General features: G+C 39.4%; 1 pseudogene; it reads left to right on the top strand.

Annotated features, from left to right (window-relative positions):
• Positions 1 to 23487: 23487 nt before the first annotated feature.
• On the top strand, positions 23488 to 24029 carry LOC129501756 (protein Mis18-beta-like; annotated as a pseudogene).
• Positions 24030 to 24605: the final 576 nt, after the last annotated feature.

A 24605-nucleotide genomic window follows, 5' to 3' on the forward strand; every position in this document is an offset into this window, starting at 1 on the left:
GTTATTTTCTGATAATACAAGATGTTCCAAGATCATCTTGTATGTTTCCTGCTCCAGTCCTAAAATTGGCCATCTCTGTAAGAAGTCTTAGTTCTTTTCATTGGAGAATGGTATTAGAAACCAAGATCTGGGCACTAGGTATGCTTGTTTTCTACAAGGGTGTCATTTCTCTTATGGTTGTTCAACTGACAGAAAAAAAAACCAATTTGATTTAAAGTACTTGCAGTGGTTTAAATAGTGTTCACTCAAAACTTATGCTCACCCACTTGAAACCTCAAAATGTGATCTAATTTGGAAATAGGGTCTTTGCAGATGTAATTAGGATGAAGATCAAGATGATTGGATTAGAGTGGGCCCCAAATCCAATGAGAGTGTCCTTATAGGAGACAGAAAAGGACACGCAAAGGCACAGAGAAGACCATGTGCAGAGATTAGAGTTTTGCTTCCACAAGCCAAGGAATGCCAGAAACTGGAAGAGGCAAGGAGAGATTCTTCCCTAAAGGCTTTCTAGAGAATGTAGCCCAACGAAAACCTTGATTTTGGACATCTGGACTCCAGAACTGTGAGAGAAATAAATGTTTTTTTTAAGCTACCAAGTTTGTGGCACTTTATTATGGCTATCCTAGCAAATGAAGAGGCAAAGATAGTATCTTTATGTCTTCATTCAAGCTTGCATGCAGCAGAAAACTCCATGCTGGGACGCTAAAGAGGAGGAGGGAGAGGCAACTTGTTGGAAGCAAGGATGCAGTATACTTCCAGAGTAGGAAGGGCTGCTTGGTACTGTCCTACTTCCCTGAACGGGTCTGCGTTTCTAGGTTTCCCAGGTGAAGTGAATATTAAGAAATTTTTTCATGATGGTCTCTCTCTGTGCCTTTATACAGACACTGTAATAGGTTTGGACATTGGGTTATGAGAGGGTAAGAGAGTACTATTGATTGAGTGTCTAACATGAGTTAGGCTCTTTGCGTTGGCTATCTCCTTTCATTCCAACAAAGGACCCTATAAAGCAGGCACAATTATTACGTTTTACAGATGAGAAAACAGAGTTGGAGAAATTAAGCACCTGGCCCAGAGCTATACTTAGTTATATTGTAAAGTGGTTTTGCCTTTAATTCTTGTGATGCTTGTCCACTATGCCACCGCAAGGTTTAACACTTTTTTGTTTGCTTTAGCGTGATGGTTACTTCATCTGAATTACTTTTTATAGATTTTTACTTTAGGGACGCTACTGTCTTGACACTGGTTGATAAAATTTTAAATCCTTTATTTTACAATTGATACATATTTATTACTGAGAAAAATAAGTCGTAAAAAGTCCTAAGCAAACACTTTTTTTTTAAAAAAAGATTTTATTTATTTATTGATGAGAGACACAGAGAGAGAGAAAAAGAGGCAGAGACACAAGGCAGAGGGGGAAGCAGGCTCCATGTAGGGAGCCCGATGCAGGACTTGATCCTGGGACTCCAGGATCATGTCCTGGGCCAAAGGCAGGCGCTAAACCGCTGAGCCACCCAGGGATCCTGCAAACACTTTTTTAAAAAAATGTAAAGTCTACCCCTAATGTTGGGCTCGAATTCACAACCTCAGTATCAAGAGTTGCATGCTCTACTGCCTGAGCCAGGTGTCTCTAAGCAAACACTTTAAACCTACTATCCAGAGATGATTAAAAATGTGATTTTGGGGCACCTGGGTGGTTCTTTCAGTTAAGCGTCTGCCTTCAGCTTGGGCATGATCTCAGAGTCCTGGGATCGAGCCCCGCATGGGGCTCCTTACTCAGTGGGGAGTCTGCTTCTCCTTCTTTGCCTCTCCCTCTGCTTGTGTACTCTCTCTCTCTCTCTTAAATAAATAAAATCTTTTAAAATGAAAACATGATTTTGTGTGATTAAATTATACATTTTAATTTGTGATCCACTCTTAAATTTTTTTTCACTTAAAAAGTCTCATGAATGTTTGATGCATCTTTTTTTCCCCTTTCTTTTTTATTACCTTTTGCCACTCCTTTGGTTTGGATCTTTGTTGCCATTTAAGGGACAATCTCAAAAATGCCTTCACTGATCTTCCTAGTCACTTCTTGCCTGGTTCCTTTCCTGCTCAGACAAACATACACAAAACCCACAAACCTGAGAAAGGCTACTCATGATCTGATATCATTTGCTTTGTCAGCCCCATCTTTCACTTCCGTGTGTGCCTCTGCCATACTGCATTATTTTCTGCTAATTGGATGTGCCATGTGCCCTTTCTTGTCAGAAACTTTGTTTATGCAGTCTCTCAACTCAGAGTATGTCCTTCCTCATTCCACTTGTCAAAACTATTTAAACTTTGGTTCAAAACCAATTTTGTCCTTGAAGTCTCTCTAGGTTTTTCAGCTCAATCATATCTTTCCTTCATCTGCCCTGAAGTACTTTACCCAGAAGATATGTTATATGTCCAGATGAAAAGTTCCTTGAGGGCTGTCTTTATCACCATATCTTCCTTGAGCATTACATTACTGTCTTGTTTATTGTTTGCTGAATACATGACATAGATATATTGATAGATAGATAAGGGGGGGCATTGATGATACATGCAAAATTTACTTAATGCTGAGACTCCACAAAAAACAATGATACTGTAAATCTGGGCCTCATTGAATTTTCAAAGTGTGGAATAATTAAGCCATCCAAAGAAAATGCAAATACCACTTAGTTAAATTGCCTTGTAATTATTTCTATCTTGGCATTAAAAAGAATCTGACTTGATTGTTGAGTTGCCATACTATATGTTGGCAAATCAAACTTCAGTTAAAAAAATATAAAATGATTGGGATGTTATAACAATCATACATAGAGAAAGTGAGAAAATAAAAACATTCATAATAGTATTAATCAAATTTATATTTATAATGACTAAAAATGTTGCACTGGGAGGTACTGAAGGCATGTTATATCACTTTAATATGGCTTTTGAGAAAGATTGGGAGGTGGCTGAGGAATTAAATAATAGAACAAGATGAAACAGAATATAACTACAATAGAGTCATGTCCTTCCAGAGGAAAGCTTGTACTCAGCATGAAGCTGCATCAGATCTCAATTCAGAGAAGCTTAGGACTCCTGTAGTGTTTCCCTCTTCAAAGCCTTGTGCAAACAGGAACGAAGTTAATCTAATTAACTTATTAGCTTTTTAAGCTAGTGGTACCAATTAGTCACCTCATCAGACTCTGGCTCTGGTCTCATTGCACAGTACTTAGCTATAAAGGGGCTTTCATCAAAACCCCCAGGAGTGCAACACATGGCATTTGCCTGTGTTTTCCAGAGAATGGCAAAAAGAGCCATGTGCAAGGCAATTACAGGGAACCCTCTCTGGGAAAACCTTAATCACAAGGACCATTCTCATCACCTCTTTTTAGAAAGTAAATCACTTCTTAGGTTTCATTCCTAGAAGTATGAACCCTTCCCTTAAGCCTGAGTCCAGAGAGTGATTATAAATCTTAGACTTAAATTCCTGGATGCTCATTGCGGGAGAAAGCCCCACTGGCAACAGGGAATCATAGAGGGTCTGGCAGTTTGGGTGGTATTTTTTTTTTTTTAAAGAGGGAGAAAAGGGGATTCAAGCATAGTGCAATGAGAATAGTGATCCCAAAATACAGCCCTCAAGGAAGACTTCCAGAGAGACAATGGGGAAGGAATAAATAAAAAGAAAGTTATAAATTCATCTATTTGCTCTTCCCTGACCCTTGCTTTTACTCCTCTTCACTGCAACTACCCTGGGAAAGGCACAATACTTTCCCCTGTCACAATATTGAGAAAAATTGAAACGGGGAAGAAAGACCACCAGATGCTTTATTGTCTTAGACGTTTCCACATAATTAGCTGGGGATAAAGGGCCTCTGCATGGTTTCATTGCATTGAATGAACTTGGATATTGCTACACAGTAGTGTGTTTTATGATTCATGCTCTGTTATCCTGTGGCTTTTTGAAAACTGCCAGCTACTTTATCACTGCCGGCCAAGCCTGGGCCCACCACTTAAAATGCAGCAATGCAAAGTTAACTGTGCATGACAGATGTCCATGAAATTGTTTAACACACACATACACGCTCACACAGAGCACAAAGCTGGCTCCAGCCCTCTTACGAGTCTTGCTGGCTCAATGTCCTTATTAAACATAAATAAAAAGTATATAGGGCTAGAAAAGAAAAATTCATGAAATGACAAAAAAGCGCATTTTGGACTCTGGTTACATTGGATGTATTTAAAGTTTCAAAAGGCCTTTGAAAAAGTTAGAAATAATGAAGTCATAAGAAAAACAAAGGACTGGGATAGGCAGGGGTTAGGTTAGGAAATTGGGTATTTGAGGTCATCTTCTTTTCTCTCAGAACTGATATCACCAAGGTATTACTGTCAACTCCCTGGATCCTCCAGTCCTGGGTGCCATGGAAAGCAGTTTCTCAGTATGGCCCTTACCTGTTTTATCCCTTGATACCCCATGTCCTAACATTCCCATCCTGTAAGTCTCTGTATCTTACGTTTCGATGCTTCTGCACATTCCCCTCTTCATTCTCAAATCAGGTCCTTTCATACTTTTGGCTTTTGCAAAGGAATGTCCTTTTACAGAGGGAAGTGCTTTTCCAGGAGAGTTACTCTCCATTCCACTCTCTGTAGAATAGTTTTTATATTGTGACATATATTGAACTGTAACATTTGATGTGAGTGCCTGTCTCCCTCAAGATTTGAAGCTCTTGAGTGCAGGGGCTGTGACTCATTCATTTTCATTTATCGGAGCTCAGTGTAGCAGCTGAGATATAGTAGATGCTCAACCAATGTTCAGTGTACAGTGATGTCGAATGGGAGCCATGTCCAGACTTTGCCAGGGTAGGTGAGATGTAAGCTTCTCGTAGTTCCTTGAGTGAGGCTTCCTTTACTTTGATTTTGCGTACGCTACTTTTTGGCAGTGACATGTCCTATTTCTCAGAAAACCCTGATGCAATGTATTTTGGGAGTGGAAATCACTCAGGGAATAAGTTCAAAAGAATAGGAGACTAGTAAGGATTGAGGTAGGTCAGGGTAGAGAAAAAATCCAACTCCAAACAATCCTGCCTCAGGGCAGTCTGTGAAGGGATACCCTATTCTTGACAGTGGCATCCATACTCATTGTTCTATCACTTCTCTGAAACTATTAGTCATCCTTACTTCACCTTGGGGTGTGTCTTAGCTCAACCTGCCCTAACAAAATACCACAGATTGGGTGGGAAATGTATTTCTCACAGTTCTGGAGGCTCCTAGTTCAAGATCAAGACGCCAGCAAAGTAACTTTCATTCTACGATACCTTTTCCTGGCTTTTAGGTGATCACCATCTTTCTGTGTGCTCACATGACCTCTTCTTTGTGTGTATGGAGAGGTGGAGCTCATTCTCTGATTTCTTTTAAAGATGTTAATCTTATTGGTTTGGTTCAAGAACCACAGAGCAAAACTCAAGCAAGCCAAACAGCAATTATCTGGGATGGAAGAAGTCAAGACCAGCTATTCCAAGAGAAATACGGATGCACCTGCAGGATCCCCTCATGGTGTCTACCCTGCTTCCCTGGTTTACACGGATCATCCGACACCTTCCTTCCAACTCAGCATATGCTCCAATTTTAAGGTTCTCCCAGACCATTCTGTTGGTCACAATATAGTCCATTTCGGCTGCTGCCAAAATCCTAACATCTACTCCCTCTGTCCCATTATGGAATCTCATATTCTTTCCACAGGCTTCACTACTGATTCTTTTGGTTCTTCATCTCCACAAAGAAGCTAATGAAAGAAGGTCATATACTGTAATGATTTGCAATAATTCCCGTACAAGAGACAAATACAAGATCTACACAGCATGGATGGATTTCAAAAACATGCTCCATGAAAGAAAAAACACAAAAGTGCCCATGTGGTGGAATTGAGTGGAAGAGGTGCTAAACAAATTTGTTGAGATGGGGATGTTTTGTCGTACTTACGACGGCAGTCGCCTGGATGTGTACATTCATCCAAAGACACAGAACCATAACACGCCACAAAAATACCAATCATGTGACAGGATGGAGGTGTCAGCTAATGTCATGACAGTAATTCTGGAATATATAAATGTATCAAAACAACACACTGTATACCTCACACTTGCACAATGTTGTGTGACAACTATATCTCAGTAAAGCTGGAGAAAAATTTTAATTATAACTGAATTAAATATGTATTTTTAAAAATAATGAGGGCCTTATCCTTATGACCTCATTTAATCTTAATTATTTCCTTAGAGGTCTCGTTTCCAAGTATAGCCACATTGAGGGTTAAGGCTTCAACATATGAATTTGAGAAGGATACAAACAGTTAATAAGAAGGTGAAGCCCTTAAGTTGTGATTAAAGTGTTTGGCTAATTAAATAAAACTCCAAGTAGAATATCATGTCTCAGCTGAATAAGAGTAACACTTACTCTTCAATAAGTCTAAAATCATTCCAGGGAGGCTGCAGGTAGCTTAGCCTGGCTGTCTTGGCATTTTCCACCTTTTATCTTCTTTTCTCCCTCATTCCCAGGGCAGGTTTCTCCTGTCATTCTCTATCCCCTACAGAGAAGGAAAAGCCGGCTTGCTACTGAACACCTGTGCTGCAGGTCTTTAGGTTTTCCAACTCTATTTTGTTGATCACAGTTTATCCATTCTTTGTTTCATTCAGTTGGGAACATCTATTCTGTACTCATGTGATTACTGATAGAATTGAATGCTAAGACAACTTCGTTTTAATGTACTGGGGGGGTGTTACAGATTTGCATTTTAATTAATTAATTAATTAATTAATTAATTAAAATAGCTTATAGCTTTCTGGAGAGAAGGGATTCCAATGATGGAAATGTTAAGCACCGGAATAGGCCTCTGCATGAGTTTGTTAGAGAAGGGGAGACAAAAAAGAGAATTGCCCTGAGAGGCAGCTGTTTCCTGTGTCCACATATAGGGTTCTGCTCTTTTCTAAAACTCTTTGGCATTCACAACCCACCACCGACAACCAGAAAATGCCCTCACAGAAAAAAGGCAAGGGGACCTACTAATGGTGTTGGATATAAACACAAGAAACTGTAAGTATAGATACTGTATACTTTAAAGAAGCTACATTCAGAATCTCTGGAACTTTTCTAAATAAAACAAAAGCAAAGAACACACTGTAGAAATAAAAAGAGAAACTTCAGTGAGATTTCCACTATGAGGATTTTGAATTTTCATTCTCCATTTTCCTTCCTTCTTTTCCCTTAACTTATGACATTATGGAGAAAGGCAACTTCCTCTCAGCTGGCTGGCAGCCAGCACTTGGGCCCAATTCAATCCATGGGGTGCTGGGTGATGAGATGGGCAACTTCAGCTCTCCTCCTTCCTGAAAACTGGGTTTCAGCAAAGCTTTGCAACGGAGTTAGTCTTTTGTGCTCTGGCAGGCTAAGCCATGCTTTACAAAGAGCCTCTTGATAAGTCAGGCTACTCCTGTATCCAGGGACCAAAACTCAGAGAGAAGGGGGCTCATAGACACCTTTCTCCCAAAACCAAGTGGTTAATTTTTATGTTTTTGTTGACATTTCCCTCTGTTTATATATTGTTGTTCTTTATGAGAGGTCAATATCAAAAAAGTGAATATGCTTCCTATAATGTTGTCATTTTAATGTGGAGTAGTTTAATTTACCTGTAAAACATTTTCTGGTGTGTTTTAAAGATTGTGCCCCAAAGGATTATTATTTCTGTGTGACTAGAGATACCTGAAGAAAAAAGAAAAAAGATCGAAGCTCTTTTTTTAACTTTTACAACAGTCGCTCACTCACCCTCCCCAACTTAATATATTTTTTTACCATTATTAAAGGAATCAAAGTCTATGTCTCCTTATAAAACTGTTAGCCCTCTAAAGAAGCATAATGTATCTCACTGGGGTGCCAATTAAATTGTGTGGAAAATAGAGAAAATGTGTGAGGGCCTCAGATCTGTGTGTATTCATGTCTATGCTATGCATATGTGGGGGTTGTGTGGGGTGTGACTGTGTATTGTGTGTGTGGATTGTGAGTGTGTGTGGACTGTGTGTGTGTGTGTGTGTGTGTGTGTGAAGACAGTGGGTGTGTGTGGGCTGGGTGTGAGTGTGAGGATTGTATGTGTGTGAGTGTATGTGTGTGCATGTGTGTATGGACTGTGGGTGGCCTGCTCAACATTTTGGTGGATGTTTCATTCCCACCCCTTTTACTACGACCCTGGTCAGACCACTTTTATGCCTGTGACAGCTTCATGAAGCACAAAACATGGAGCAATACATGGCATGAAATTGGCAACAAAGCCGAGCAAAAGGAGGAACAATTCTCTGGCAGGATGTGTTCACAATATGGCTGATTGGATCTGGAAGCAGATGCCAGCAGCGGGTATTGTCCTAGTGACTGAAAAGACATGACCCCTGAGAAACCGAAGACAAGGAGGCTCTCCTCCCGAACCAAGGGGGAGGGGAGAAGAGGTGAAACCAATGAATAAATCAGGCAATGAAAACCAAGGAGAAAAGAAAATGCTAACGAGGACTTTTTATGGGGAAAAGGGGGCAGTTCAGTATGCAATCGCTCCCGCTCCCCAGCTAGCTGAACACTTTCTCAGACAATGGCTTTTTAACAGATGGGAGACCCAGTGAAAGAAGCCAACTTTTGCGCAGTGGAGAATCCCTGTTTGTTTAGTCTGCTGCTGGGCAGGTGTCTGGAGAAAGGCGATCCAGCAGGTTAAGTGCCTTGGTGCCAGTTTAATGCAGAGCAGCCAGGATGTCAGAGGCTTCTGGTTTTATTGGGCAGGACTGTGCTTCTCAGAATGGTTTGTGAGATTCTGAAGAAAGGAAGTGGACTGGAAGTTGCCTCCTGAAGTGCCAGCCCTCCCTCTCTGTCCCTTCCCCCCTGCCTGCTCCCTCACCTCTCTCTCACCAGCCCTGGGGCCAAAAGCTTGTTGCAGAACTGTCCATCACGTATAGGACGAGGAGGGATGGGAATACCACACAGTCTGCATTCTCAAACCAAACATCATATTTCCAAGCACTTTTAAATACATAAAGGTAATTAAATGGGGTTAAAACTGGGATGATAATCTTATTTTCATCAAATGGGTTCTCTGAAATTTTATTGTGCCAGAGAGGCTTTGCATTATCCTACAGATTCTAAAGCTATTTAGACTTGGTTGCCGCACCACAAGTTCTCTTCTCAGCTTCCAGGAGTGTCCAGCTCTGTGGACTTGCTTGTGGATTTTGAGAAGGATAAATTGGAGCTGTGGCTGGAGAGTCTGCAGATCTTCTTTTCCAGGCCATTGGCTCTGCTCTTCCAGAGATTCTCTAGGCGAATGTGCTTTTTCAGGGGTGAGATAACTCTAGCCGAAGAAAAGCTTGTGTGTGGGTGTTTTGCTTGTGAAGAGGAAATGTTCAGAAGATTCTCTCTTATTACAGAAAGTACGTATAATAGAGGCCAAAGGAATATCCACGTGAGGAACCTGAGGCTTGGTTTCCAGCCTTAGTAATATGAGGAGGACATGTTCAAAGGTGAATGAAGGATCTGGGTTGCGTGAGGGTGGCAGGGATTTTTTTCCCTTTTATTTGTGACACATGGGTTATATAAAACAGGAACACAAAGCCCACCATCTCCTTACCCTTTATTACCGGCTAATGCTCATGAATCAATAGTTTATTCACCATTTTCAGCCACTTTATTCCTAGTGTAACAGAGGTATTATCGAGTGGGCTGGTATTTGCCTCACTCTGAGACATGATTCACCAGGTTGCAAGCTTATAACTCAAAGCGACTCTGGTCGCAGGCCTTCACAAGGCAGGGCTTGTGGCCATTCATGAGACAAAGAACACTTTGAAAAGATTTGAGAGAACAGTTGTTGGAAATTGTAGAAGACAACAAACTTCTCCTTACATGTTAATAACAGAGTTTAATACTTTGTTTCTGTGCAATCTCATGAAATTCATTTTATTTTATAAGAACTTTTAAAAGGATTAGCTTTTTTTTGCATGAGTTATCAATTTGCTATTAATAGCTTTAAAATATGTTGAATGTTTTTGTCATGAAAAGAAAATATTTCATTTTACTGTTATCAAAATATTTAGTGAGCATCTCTTAGGTACAAAGAGCTGGGTTGAAGAGTCACAGGACAGAGCCCTGTCCCAGGGAACTTTGATACTCTATCTCAAAATGTTTGTTTTTTGGAGTCTTTGCAGTGGTTCAGATATCACCAAAGAGCATGTCTAAGAAGTGGGGGCAGGGGGGTTGAGATACCAAAAAGGACAGGAACACATTTTGCCGCACTATTTTGTGCATCTTTAAAGGCCATCCCTAAATAACAAATGAGGATGATAAAATTACAACTGTCATTTATTGGAAACATATAATATCAAAGCACTGTGCTAAGTGATTTAAATGATTATTAAATTCTCCCAGCTGGGACACCCGGGTGGCTCAGCAGCGGTTGAGCATCTGCCTTCGGCCCAGGGTGTGATCCCAGAGTTCCGGGATCCTGATCAAGTCCCACATCCTGTTCCCTGCAAGGAGCCTGCTTCTCCCTCTGCCAGTGTCTCTTCCTCTCTCTCTGTCTCTCATGAAGAAATAAATAAAATCTTTAAAAAATAAATAAATTCTCCCAGCTACTCTATGTGGCTTCTACTTGTATTATTCCCATCTTATACATGGAGTCTGAGGCTTAGAAACTGTAGTCTTTTTTTTGTATATATTTTTATTGGAGTTTGATTTGCCAACATATAGTATAATACTCAGTGCTCATCCCATCGAGTGTCCCTCTCAGTGCCCATCACCCAGTCACCCCATCCTCCCTGCCCACCTCCCCTTCCACTACCCCTTGTTTGTTTCCAAGTTAGGAGTCTCTCATGGTTTGTCACCCTTTCTGATTTTTCCCACTCATTTTCTCTCCTTTCTCCTATAATCCCTTTCACTATTTTTTATATTTCCCATATGAATGAAACCATATAATGTTTGTCCTTCTCCGATTGACCTACTCACTCAGCATAATACCCTCCAGTTCCATCCATGTTGAAGCAAATGGTGGGTATTCGTCATTTCTAATGGCTGAGGAATATTCCATTGTATATATAGAACACATCTTCTTTTTCCATTCTGTGTGGAGGTTCCCCAAAGAGTTAAAAATAGATCTACCCTATGACCCAGCAATTGCACTCCTGGGGATTTACCCCAAAGATATAGATGCAGTGAAAAGCTGAGACACCTGCAACCCGATGTTCCCAGCAGCAATGTCCACAATAGCCAAACTGTAGAAGGAGCCTCACTTTCCATCGAAAGATGAATGGATAAAGATGTGGTCTCTCTATATAATGGAGACTGTAGTCATTTAAGAAGTGACACAGCTTGGATTTAAGCACAGTTCTGTTTGACTTCAAAGGCGTATTCCTAACTATTTTGCCCTGTTGCTTAGTTCTGCATGGTGTGCAAATAAGAATGTATTTATTTGTTTAAACTTATTTATTGGATATCTACTATGTGAAAACATATAAAAATCACAGGCAAGGTTTTTTTTAAATAAAGATTTTATTTATTTATTCATGAGAGACACACAGAGAGGCAGAGACATAGGCAGAGGGAGAAGCAGGCTCCCTGCAGGGAGCCCAATGCAGGACTTGATCCCAGGATCCTGGGATCATGACCTAAGCCAAAGACAGACATACAACCACTGAGCCACCCAGATGCCCCAAAATTTTGATTATGAGACAAAGATTTGATTAAATGCTAACCTTAGGAAGGTCCTGTGGTGAAATGTGGTGAAATACAAAGTGACCAAATCTTTGTTTATCTTGTCAAATGTATGAGCTCAGGATAATGAGAGACAAAAAACATCAAAACATCAATAACTTTATATTCCAGTTTCAGCTATCTGTATCTGTTTAAGGGTATCACAAAATCACTTCAGAATGTTGTACTTTTACTCTCTCCTTCATCAATAAAGCAATGACATAGAAGTCTATTTTATTCTTTGGTTATTCTTTTAAAGACTACTCATAAAGATTTAGAGTAAGGGTTATTAATAGTTGAAATGATTATTGAAATACCAAAACCAAACTAATACTGAAATCCTCCAGGTAGGCCCTGTCATCAAGCACCAACCTGACTCTGCATTCATAAAGGGATTTTTAGTATAGATGAGAGGTTTCAGGTAGTACATGTCATTTCTATTAAGCTCTTCAATCAGTGGCCTCTCCATGGTTCCTGCATCTCATCTGACATTCAAATTCAATATAAAAATGTTCCAACTTGAATGAAATGAAAAAGTTATTTTAGGTTTACATAAAAAAAACCCAGAAATGGATGCTCTTACTATTTTTGTTGTGTGTTTGTGTGAGCTGTGGTTGTATAGTTCTTAACCAGTGTGAAAATGAAGGGATCCTGAAAGGAAACTAGGGTTCTTGTCTAAATGTCAGTTGAAAAAAGAATGCTCAGGTCAAGTCTCTGTGTTTACCAACCAAAAACTGGAAATAGATGGTTTTAAGGTCCCACTTAATTAAAATCCAGTTTGAGAAAAAAATTTGACCTTTACAACCTTGACTCCATTCTGTTACACAGCAGGGATTACACAGATGCTTCTATTGGTGCTTTTTAAGTACTATTAAATATTTGTTGAAAGAATGAATGAATACACATCTTTTCTTCTATTAGTCTAGACTGTATACCACTTGAAAGCATAGACCATCTTATTCTCCTTTTTGCTCTCAGCCATTTGCTGCATACTACATCCTCAATACATTTTTGTTGAATGAACACATTTATTATCCCCATTTCACAGACAAGGAAGCCAAGTTAGAGAGAGGTTAAATAATTAGCCATGTCACACAGCTGGCCAGTGATGGAGAGTCAGGATTGCAAGCAGGAATTTTTAACTATAATGATAATGGTGTGGCAAATTAAAGATGTCCACAAATTCTCTGACATTTCATTTAGAGATGAGATCTTGCCTTCCTGTGACTCTGGGTCAGTTATGTGACTTCTTTGATTAACAGAATATGTAGGAGATAATATCACAGTTGCTTGGCCTAGGATTTAAAAGATTGGCTGCTTTCACTTCCTGTCTCTTTAGGCTATGTGGGTCATGTAAAAAGTCTCACTATCCAGAGGCAGCCATATTGGAGAGGTCTTGCAAAGGTGACCCGGCTTTGACCAGCCTTCCAGCCATCCCCACTAAGGCACCAGACATGCAAGTGTAGTTATCCAGTCTAGCACCTCTGCCAATTGAATACCACCAAATGGCCTCAGTCAGTGACACGTAGAACAGAAGAAACTTCCAGCTGAATCCTGAACTCCTAACTCATGAAATTGTAAGGTACTAAAAAACAATTTAACAATGATGACAATGATACCACCACCACCAATGATGTTATTTATATCACTGAGTGATGTGAGGGAGATTGTGCATGTGGGAGCTACTTCAGATTGATAAACCCCTTTTAAAATATGAGATTTTATTTATTTATTTTTTTAGTTAATTTTTTTAATTTATTTATTTTTAATAAATTAATTTTTATTGGTGTTCAATTTACCAACATACAGAATAACACCCAGTGCTCATCCCGTCAAGTGTCCCCCTCAGTGCCCGTCACCCATTCACCCCCACCCCCCGCCCTCCTCCCCTTCCACCACCCCTAGTTCGTTTCCCAGAGTTAGGAGTCTTTATGTTCTGTCTCCCTTTCTGATATTTCCCACACATTTCTTCTCCCTTCCCTTATATTCCCTTTCACTATTATTCATATTCCCCAAATGAATGAGAACATACACTGTTTGTCTTTCTCCGATTGACTTACTTCACTCAGCATAATACCCTCCAGTTCCATCCACGTCGAAGCAAATGGTGGGTATTTGTCATTTCTAATGGCTGAGGAATATTCCATTGTATACATAAACCACATCTTCTTTATCCATTCATCCTTCGATGGACACCGAGGCTCCTTCCACAGTTTGGCTATTGTGGACATGGCTGCTAGAAACATCGGGGTGCAGGTGTCTCGGCGTTTCATTGCATCTGAATCTTTGGGGTAAATCCCCAAGAGTGCAATTGCTGGGTCGTAGGGCAGGTCTATTTTTAACTCTTTGAGGAACCTCCACACAGTTTTCCAGAGTGGCTGCACCAGTTCACATTCCCACCAACAGTGTAAGAGGGTTCCCTTTTCTCCGCATCCTCTCCAACATTTGTTGTTTCCTGCCTTGTTAATTTTCCCCATTCTCACTGGGGTGAGGTGGTATCTCATTGTGGTTTTGATTTGTATTTCCCTGATGGCAAGTGATGCGGAGCATTTTCTCATGTGCATGTTGGCCATGTCTATGTCTTCCTCTGTGAGATTTCTCTTCATGTCCTTTGCCCACTTCATGATTGGATTGTTTGTTTCTTTGCTGTTGAGTTTAATAAGTTCTTTATAGATTTTGGAAACTAGCCCTTTATTTGATATGTTATTTGCAAATATCTTCTCCCATTCTGTAGGTTGTCTTTGAGTTTTGTTGACTGTATCCTTTGCTGTGCAAAAGCTTCTTATCTTGATTAATAGAAACTTGTCAAGTTGAAGTTGACTCTATAAAGATCTGGTGTGAGGGTGTACTAAGCAGAGGAAGGAGTGGATGCAAAGGCTCTGAGCAGGAATCATCTTCGTGTGTTCTAGTAACTAGAAAAGGATAGAAGATGAATTTCTAGAAGTAACAGGGGTTGGGGTATTATAGGGCCACATAGGCTATCCTAAGGAGTTTGGATTTTATTCTGAACGTTAGTAATAATAAAAGTCACTTGAAGGTTTTCAGCAAGGAGTGATATAACCTGATTTACTTTTTTCAAAGTTGGTTCAGCTGGTGCATGAAGACTAGATTTTCAAAAGGGCTAGAGCAGAAGCAAGATTAGCAGAAGTAAGAAGTTGCAGTAATGTAGGCAAAAGACAGTGGACCTAGTTGAGGATGGTAACAGTGGAAATGCATAGAAATGGACAGATGTGGTTACGTTTTAGTGTGAGCATTGACAGGACTTGATAGATTTAGATTTGCCAGTGAGCATCTGGATGAGTGGTGGTGACACTTGGGTAAAGACCTAATTTGAATATGCCAACTTTGAGGTACTTTAAATATGCAGATGGGATTATCAAACAGGTATATGGATGTCCTATCTAAAGTGTGGGGGAAAGATTAGAAGTGGAGATAACAGATTTGTACAATGGCTACAGCAGTCTCGAACATCCCAATCAAATAGGCAGAAAAGAGTCTTCCATACTTTGTCTCTTTCCAAAAGCGCCGAAAGTTCTTCAGACCTATCCTCATGCTCATTGGCTAAATTGCATCACATGACAGTGCCTAAGCCAGCCATTGGCAAGGGGAATGGGATCACCATGGTTGACTTGCTTAATCAGAACTGACCTGTAGGCCGGGGATGGTTCCAGCCTTCCCCAACATCTAATGCAATATGGAGGAGGGTGGAGGTGTGAACAAATCAAAGGAAGGAGAAAAGAGAGGGCAGATATTAAGAGGGCAACCAACATTCTAGTTCAAGCCCAATTCAGTTTTCTCGTCATTAAACAGGACAGTGCATTACCTCACTGAGTATGTGGAAGATCAACTGAAACAATGGTAATGAAAGCTTTGTAAATCATGAGGCAGTTAGTCTGAATCAAACTGTTCCTAACTTTGCTCCATTTCTCTGTTTTACTCAAGGGTTGCCAGTGTACAGGCCATATTTGTTGTTATGTTGCTTAAATGTTTTTTTTCAAAGCTTTCAGAAATGAAGATGAAAAATCAGTTTAGCTGCTCTTAATACATTTTCTTTCCGCCAGTAGATTTGCATGTTTTTCTCTTAACGTGTGTCCCTAATGTTTTTTGGTCCTTTCTTGTATCCACAAACTATACACGTGAAACATGTATTCTTTCAAAACTTAAGGAAGTGTCCATTAGTAAGAGCCTGCTGAACTTTCTGAGGCATTCATTTGCCCATTGGTGGTGAGCAACACATAAGCAAGTACCTTAGCTGAAGTTGGCTGCTGGCAGAGTTGAAATGATCATTTCTCAGTTATTAAGGGCCTACAAGGTGGTAGGTATTGATCAGGATATATAATAAATGTCATCCCTCGTCTGGAATACAGGGATCACCAGTTCCAATTATAGGTTTAATGCACATTGTGCTTTACCAACTCTGAAACGTTTTTATATAGATACTAACTTTTATCACAAGGCCTTTTAGGGCAAGGCACATGGCTATACTGTGTGCCAATGCTTTGTTTTTAGCTATTTATTCTTTCTTCAAGTATTTGTTGTATGCCTAGCAGGTGCTAGACCTTATACTAGTGTTTTAAATAAAATAGATATGATCTTTTATTTTATGGAGCATATCCATTAGCAAGGAAGACAGTCATTAAACTAATAATCAGATGTGCATCTGACATTTGTGGGGTCTGGGGCAAAAGGACAGGTGGCTGCCATATATCACATATTTAAATATTTAAAAGTGATAAGCTCTGACCTTGGCTCAGTTCATGTTTTCTTCTGGAACCTCAAAGCTTACACCCTGGGGGTTTCCTTGCAACTTTCCTTTAAGCTCCTTGAGGTTAAAGGAGCCCTGCTCTCTTCCAGGTCAGTCCTGCTAGCTGTGACCCTGAGTGGCAACAAGGAGCTTTCGGCATAGGGCAGGAGAGAAGGTGGCCTGTGTCCTGGGTGGTGACTGAATCAGACACTGGCATAGGAGCAGACATTGTGCAGCTGCCCAGGGAACTGGGCTGGGAGGTCCCATGACTCATTTTCTCATCCCCTTTTAGGCAGGTGTAGAGGAGAGGGATGGAGTGTAGTCATCTGGGAAACCCTGTCTGCTTTGGGTGTTCTGGGGTTGACAACTTCAAACAAAGAGGGTTTTCCGCTATCCATTTTCCAGGGCAGAGGCTAAGGTTTTCTTCTTTCTCAGCTAACACAGGCTCCTTTGCTTTCAGCCTGGCATGCTCTGTCCTGCATGGTGTCACTTACTTAATACATCCCTCTTCCACAATTCACTCAAAAATAGACCGAACTCTCAACCATCTTTCTTTGGAGTCTAAAAAAAATAGAGCATTTATTTTGATATTTATGATATATGTGATTCTCTAAAGCAAGGGGCCTAGGATAGAATTTCTTTTTCCTGGGTTTAAGTGCAGCTTGCTGCTAACCGTACACATGTGTATGTAGCTACAGGCTGTGAGAAGGGCTATGGAGGAAGAAGCCTGAGGCTAGGAAGGTTCTTGTGCAGAAACCCCGTTTAGAGTAGTGGTATGTGGTCAGTGTCAGGGAAGGCCTCCTGGAGAAAGTTTATGTCAGCTGGGACTAGACTGGAGGCTTACAATGACACATAAATTTGAGCAGTATTCTCAAGTCAACTAGCATATTTCATGGAAAGTTAGTGAGACTGCAGATTAGGTTTTTTACAAAATGTAATCTTCATGTTTAGTTTCTTTTTATATGTGATAACTTTTCATTATGAATCAAGTAATATAGACAGATAAGATTAAAAAAATAATCATTTCCTGTAAGTTTGCCTCTTGGTAAATTTGAAATTAACAATGTGACTTAATTTCCTTCAGATTTTTTTCTTATGCATACCCTAGTTTTTTATGTGCATATAAAATAATCACTTATTATTTTGTAATCTTTCACTGCTCCAACATGGAACTCTTTTTCATTTCCATGGTAAGTGTCAGTTGACCAGTCACCCACTTTCCAGCTCCTGGCAGTAAGATCCATAGAGGACTGAACACGTCCAATTTGTATACTTTTTTATGAGAGTAAGTAAACTGTGGATAATTAGTTGCACCTGAAGTTAAGATCCATATAGTTTCTGTGTCATTTCTGCATTAACCTGTCTCCTGGCTATGGTGTAAAATCTAATAGGTTGGAAATGATTGTAACTCAGTTATTGTTCCCTTTCCTGATTTTCCATCATCATCATCATCATCATCATCATCATCATCATCATCATCATCATTTGTGTCCCCTTTATTTCAAAATAATACCTGAGATTGCTGTACTTGTTCCCCTTTTAATGCCCAAGGGCCATTTTCTTTCCCTTTATGTTTGTAAACACACTTCAAGTCAGTTGTGTGAGACATGGTCCATACCAAATAATGAACTCTTTCTTGGTCTCATTAGCTAGTGTTGTCTATGTTGATTCCAGGACTGAATTTAGAGAGTCCTAAACCTATATTCAGTTTTTGGTTTGATTGTTTACTTATGGTGTGAATGTGGACAGGCAACTTCAGTTCTCAATGTCCTTCTTGAAATGCAGAATATAGGAGTTCACTCTGTCCTCCCGTTAGGGCTATTGAACTATTACAGTAGGGATGCCTAGGTGGCTCAATCAGTTAAGTGTCTGACTCTTGGTTTCAGCTCAGGTTGTGACCTCAGGGTTATGAGATCAAGCTCTGTGTCAGGTTCAGGCTTGCACTCAGCATGGAGTCTTTTGGAGATTCTTTTTCCCTCTCCCTCTCCACCTCCCACTCAGTACTCTCTCTCTCTAAAATAAATAAATCTTTTAAAAAAGATTACATTAAAATGAAGTGTATGAAAGATCTTTGTGAGCTGTAAAGTTTGTACCAATATTTTCTAGAATAAGTTTTCATTTAACTGAGCAATGACTACTTCTCTCTGCTCTTTTAATAACTGCTTCCATAGTCTAATTCTCTAAGAAACATGTCCTGAATCAAGACAGAGGATAGGAAAATGTGCCCATTTTAATTACTCCAACATGCATATGCTTTCTTTTAAATATGGAAAAGTTTTACTTTTGTGTATAGCATCCTTTATTTTAGTATATAGCCTAAAACTTATAAATAACTACCATACAAATATTTCCCAATTTCAACCATACCTCCTCTGGAAATTCTGATGGTAAGATGAAGGGAACCTGCATTTATAATGAGTATGCAGCTGACTTTTTTTATGGTTGATATAGAGTTATGGTCTATTATCTATAGTTTGTTGCAAATAATGCCTGGGAAAGGTTTTAGGTGATTTATTAGGTGGTAATTTAAGTCCATGCATATTATTATTGTTAATTAATGATAATAAAAACAATCCAAATGTTGGTATAAGGAAAGGTGACATCAAGTTTGATGGACTTTCTTGAGAAGGTTCCAAACACCCCATAGATTTGGAGGTTTTGTTTGAGCATCTTTGTTGACCACTTTCATAATCCTGAAGCTGAAGTTAAGATGAGTTATTACTCATTTAATGTGTGGGCTGTTTCCTCCCCCACCACCCCTAATTGTAAATTATACAATCTCAACCTCTACAGCCAGCAATATCTGACTTTATTGCTTTCCATTTTATGAAAATTAATTACAGTTCACATTCTGACACTGAAATTAAAGAGTAAGCACTAAATCTTGTACACAACAATAAGAAATTAAGAGAACATTCTCTATTACCAGAATAATGGGGTGCTTGTTTTTCTTCTCTTAAGGCACTGGGCTGTGAGATAAAATCAGATTTAGACAAACATTGTTCCTCCTTAACTTGTGTGACTGCAACATGAAAGACAGAGTAGAATTATGATATTTTAATTAAAAACTCCAACTCTTTCTATTCTCCCTTGAGGGACATTGTTTTGTGATAGCCACTATAGGCTATGAAACTGTCCCTGCAGGCTGTGTCTTTGTAGGGAACCAGGAGATGTAGGTGGTGAGATAGTTCATTTCTGTACCCGTAATAGACCAAATTCACTGGATTCTATGAATGTCTCCAAGAGAAAAAAAACTCTGTAGAGAAAAATATAAGTATAAATGGCAAAGATATTGAGATGTATATATGGTATAAATATGCTTCCTATGCTGGTCTCCCTTTGGCCACAAGTTTCACAAGGGCAGTAATAATATATAATATCTAACTTTATAAGTATTTTACAGTTTGTAAAATATTTTCAAATGTATCATTTTATTTAGTAATCACAACAATCCAGTGACAAAGTTATTTTATTTACTCATTTATTTGATTAGTCTCTATGTTATGCTAAGATTACCACAAGTGTAGTTATCCCTTGTCACTGTACAAGTGTAGTTACCCCTGTCACTCTTACAATACCATGACTATATTCCCTGTGCCGTAGCTTTTATCATCATGACTTATTCATTCCATAATTTGAAGCCTGTATCTCCCACTCCCCTTCATTTATTCTGCCCATCCTTGCACCCTCTTTTCCTCTGGCAACTATAAGTTTATTCTCTGTATTTATGGGTCTGATTTTGCTTTCTGTTTGTTTGTTTATTCACTTGATTTTTTTTTAGATTCCACATATAAGTGAAATCATATGGTATTTGTCTTTCTGTCTGACTTATTTCACTTAGCGTAATACCCTCTAAGTTCATTCATGTTGTCACAAATGGCAGGATCTCATTCATTTTTAGGGCTAGGGAATATATGTATATATCTATATACATGATATATTTATCTATCAGTGGACACTTGAGTTGCTTCATATCTTGGCTATTATAAATAATTCTGCAATAAATATAGGGGCACATATATCTTTTTGAGTTAGTGTTTTCATTTTCTTAGGGTAAATACTCAGTAGTGGAATTACTGGACCACATGGTGTTTCTATTTTTATTTTTTTTGAGGAATCTCCATACTCTTTTCCGCAGTGGCTACACCAGTTTGCATTCCCACCAGCAGTGCACATGGGTTCCATTTTCTCCACGTTCTTGCCAACACTTGTTACTTCTTGTCTTTTGATTCTAGCCATTTTGACAGGTGTGAGGTGATAACTAATTGTGGTTTTGATTAGCATTTACCTAATGATTAATGAGCATCTTAATGCATCTTTGCATGTGTCTTCTGGCCATTTGTGAGAAAATTTTAAAAAAATGTATCAAGCAGTTGTATTTATACAATAAAGCTCAGTGGTTTTCAAAATTTTTTGCCATGAATCCATTAAAAAACATTATGATAAATTCCAATATATAAAACACATAAAAATAAGCGTGAAAATATAGAAGGGTCAGGCACCTGTTCACTTGGTCTCCCCTGTCCTTAGATACATTCTTTGAAGCCACTTTTGTGGCAATTCATGGAGCATAGTTTGATAACTAATGGCATAAAATTTAAAGTGTTCAATAAATGTTGTTCAGACAACATTCACTGAACCCTTCCTGTATACAATCACATAGTCATTGAAAAAGTTCTGTCCTTGCCTACCCCTGACCCAGTCTCCTGATAATAAACAGAGAGCATGTCTTTGAGAGGCTTTAAAATAAGCATGGCTCTGGCATCTGTTCTTACTTTCCTAGCTAAGAACAAAATGTGAGACTAACAATCTTTGACAGGTTTTATTCCCACTATTATGAAGTATGCTGCACTAGATATTTATACAATTTAGGGCAGTGCTTTTAGTGTGTGTTGAAATTTATCAGTACTGCATCTTGATTCTCTTATGTTCAGAGGTATGTTGATATTTGCCAGCCCAAATAAGTCATTGTTACTGTATTTCATGAATCAAGTGATGGTAACTTCAAGTTCTCTTGCCATGTGGCTGATCATCCATGTGACCCTTCCACTGGAAAATGCAACGTGTTGTAATGTTTCTGAGCTGCCAAGTTTTGAGTAACAGATTTTTTTCCCCTTAGCAATATTTATTGACATACATCTGACTTTTTGGATCAGTGGTATGAGTCAAAGATTATGGCTAGAAACCACCAAATGCCCTCAATTCTGTCTTCATGTTAGAATTACAATAGCTACTCTCCATAAATGAGTCTGTGGATTTAAATTTCATTTCATTAATCCAAATAAATACATTATTTTCATTGAGTGTCTACTGCATGTCAAATGCTATGCTAGTTGCTTGGGTAATCAGTGAACAGAAGAGACACATACCCTGTCCTCTGTGAGTTTATAGTCTGGTGAGGAGGACATATAAATAACCAGACAGTTACTTGTGATTAATGTAAAAAATCTTTTGAAACAACACAAGGTCTTAAGTCAAGACTTTGAGGAGGAATTATTTTTTTGATTTTTTTTGAGGAGGAATTTAATTCAGTCTTAGGCAATGAAGTCAAAGGAATTGGTGTTAGATACAAGATAAAAATGTAGGTATTGGAAAGGAACTTCTAGAATAGTGGGGTGTAGAGCTAGCTAAGTTCTTTTCTCAAAAATCAGTGATAGAATTGGATGAAGCTTTCAAAAACAACCATTTAAGCACTCTAGATAGCAGACAACAAATTTAGGAACATTTATTCAAGAAAAACAGCTAAATCTTAAGTAATAGTGGGGTTTTAGCTCTTTAGCTTTATTGGCATAGATGTCTACCAGGGTAGGATAAGGTGTAAGAAGTACTTGATGGAGCTGACTAGATTTGGAGCAGGTGCATACACATTGTAAATATCAGCAATCTCAATGGCAATCAGAAAATTCCAGCTTCACGGCTAGCTTGAGGTTGTCATTGTGTTGAATGGGAGTAAGCAACAAACCAGCACACTGGCTAGAAATTCAGTAGGAAGATCTGGGTAAATGAAGTAGTCATAGTTGAGCCTTGATAAGCTTTCACATATCCCTGATAGGGTTTTTTTTTTAAAGATTTTATTTATTTATTCATGAGACACACACACACACACACACAGAGAGAGAGAGAGAGAGAGAGAGAGAGAGAGAGAGAGGCAGAGACACAGGCAGAGGGAGAAACAGGCTCCATGCAGGGAGCCTAATGCAGGACTCGATCCTGGGACTCCAGGATCACGCCCTGGTCTGAAGGCAGGTGCTAAACTGCTGAGCCACCCAGGGATTCCTTCCCTAATGGTTTTGAAGGATGCATGCTAGGAAAAAGCTATGCACATACCCAAAAGAGACTAGAGAGGGCCCAGTTATGTAGGATCAATGTAAGGCCTGGAGAATGCTCAGGGAAGACATCTGAAGATCCAGTGGAAAGCAAAAGCAGGATAAGCTGACTAAACTTTGAAGGTAATTTCTATCTCTTCATGAATGAATCTCTTTTCATGCCTTGCTATAAATTTTTTCCAGCTTTGTCAAGGCATAATTGACAAATAAAAATTGTACAAAGTATGTTTTCTGACTGAGTGTTCTTAAAAGTCAACAATTGACAGATATTTGGAAGTGTAGGAATTAATGAAAAATCATTTTTTTCAAGAGTTGACTCTTTTTTAAAATTTAATTTTGTTTATTTATTCGTTCATGAGAGACAGAGAGAGAGAGACAGAGACACAGAGACACAGGCAGAAGGAGAAGCAGGCTCCATGCAGGGAGCCGGATGCAGGACTCGATCTCGGGTCTCCAGGATCACACCCTGGCTGAAGGCGACACTAAACCACTGAGGCACCCGGGCTGCCTAAAAATTAAAAAAAGAAACACATCTAGGTGTTCAAAATGGAGGCATCAGCTGCAGGAAGATGGCAGCTCCACTGCAGCAGCATCACTCATGCCAACTAGAGCTGCCTTGGGTGACTTTTGTGATGGTGCTAAGAAGACATCTGGCAGAATTGTATGACTTCTATGGAGTGAAACAACCAGGTGGTAAATGGGTGCTTGGTGCTTGGCCCTGCAGGCCTGGGGCCTGAGGACCTGCCATCCAGCCCACAGCTGCAGTCTTTGCCTACAGCCCATGGGTCCTGTTGTGGTTTTTCTGGGCTGTGATATTCTCCAGAGTAACAAGTAACGTGGCTTGGGAAGCTCTCGTCCTAGATGGCATTAAAATTTTGTTCAAACGTGGCACTTAAAAACTTTTTATTCTATACTTTCTATGGGATTCCCATTGGTTTTCATTTGTGTACTACCCATGCTGCCCTGGCTGCCTTGAGAGATCACTTCTGCTTCTCCAGTGACAAAATGGTGTGCTATCTCTTAAAAACAAAGGCTACAGCAAATACATATGAGATGGATATTCACAACTTCTCTCTACCAGAAAATATTGCAGAGCTCAAAGAGAAGGTAATGTTAGTTATCACTTAAATTCACTGATGAAGATTCTGAAGGAAGTAACTCCTGACCAGCCCAAGCCAGAAAACCGATCCAGAATCAAAGCTTAAGTATCAGGGTCAGGCCTTATTGCTATTTTCAACAACAGGTGCTGTTTGATCAATTCTCAAGAAAGATTGGCTTCAAGAATGGATAAGAAATGTGGTTTATTATGATTACCTCTAGGCTAATTTCCTAAATGATTTATGAAGCTGTTTCTAAAAGATGAGAAGCTAAGGAGCCTTCTGTCCAGTTTTTATAGCTGTTTTCCTTAAGAACTATTCTGGCTTGTCATCTTCATACTTATTTCTGAAAGTATCTTTTGACTATAAATTTAGGTCAAGAGGCCATGTCCCATGAATACTCTAATACAACGATGCATGTTTGTTATGAAAATAGAGTTGTGGGATCCCTGGGTGGTGCAGCGGTTTAGCGCCTGCCTTTGGCCCAGGGCGCGATCCTGGAGACCCGGGATCGAATCCCACGTCGGGCTCCCGGTGCATGGAGCCTGCTTCTCCTTCTGCCTGTATCTCTGCCTCTCTCTCTCTCTCTCTCTCTCTGTGTGACTATCATAAATAAATAAAAATTTAAAAAAATATTAAAAAAAAAGAAAATAGAGTTGTATTTAATGTTGAAAAAAAAAGAAA

Source organism: Nyctereutes procyonoides, unplaced genomic scaffold, assembly GCF_905146905.1.
Source record: "Nyctereutes procyonoides isolate TBG_1078 unplaced genomic scaffold, NYPRO_anot_genome, whole genome shotgun sequence".
In the NCBI taxonomy this organism is placed as follows: Eukaryota; Metazoa; Chordata; class Mammalia; order Carnivora; family Canidae; genus Nyctereutes; species Nyctereutes procyonoides.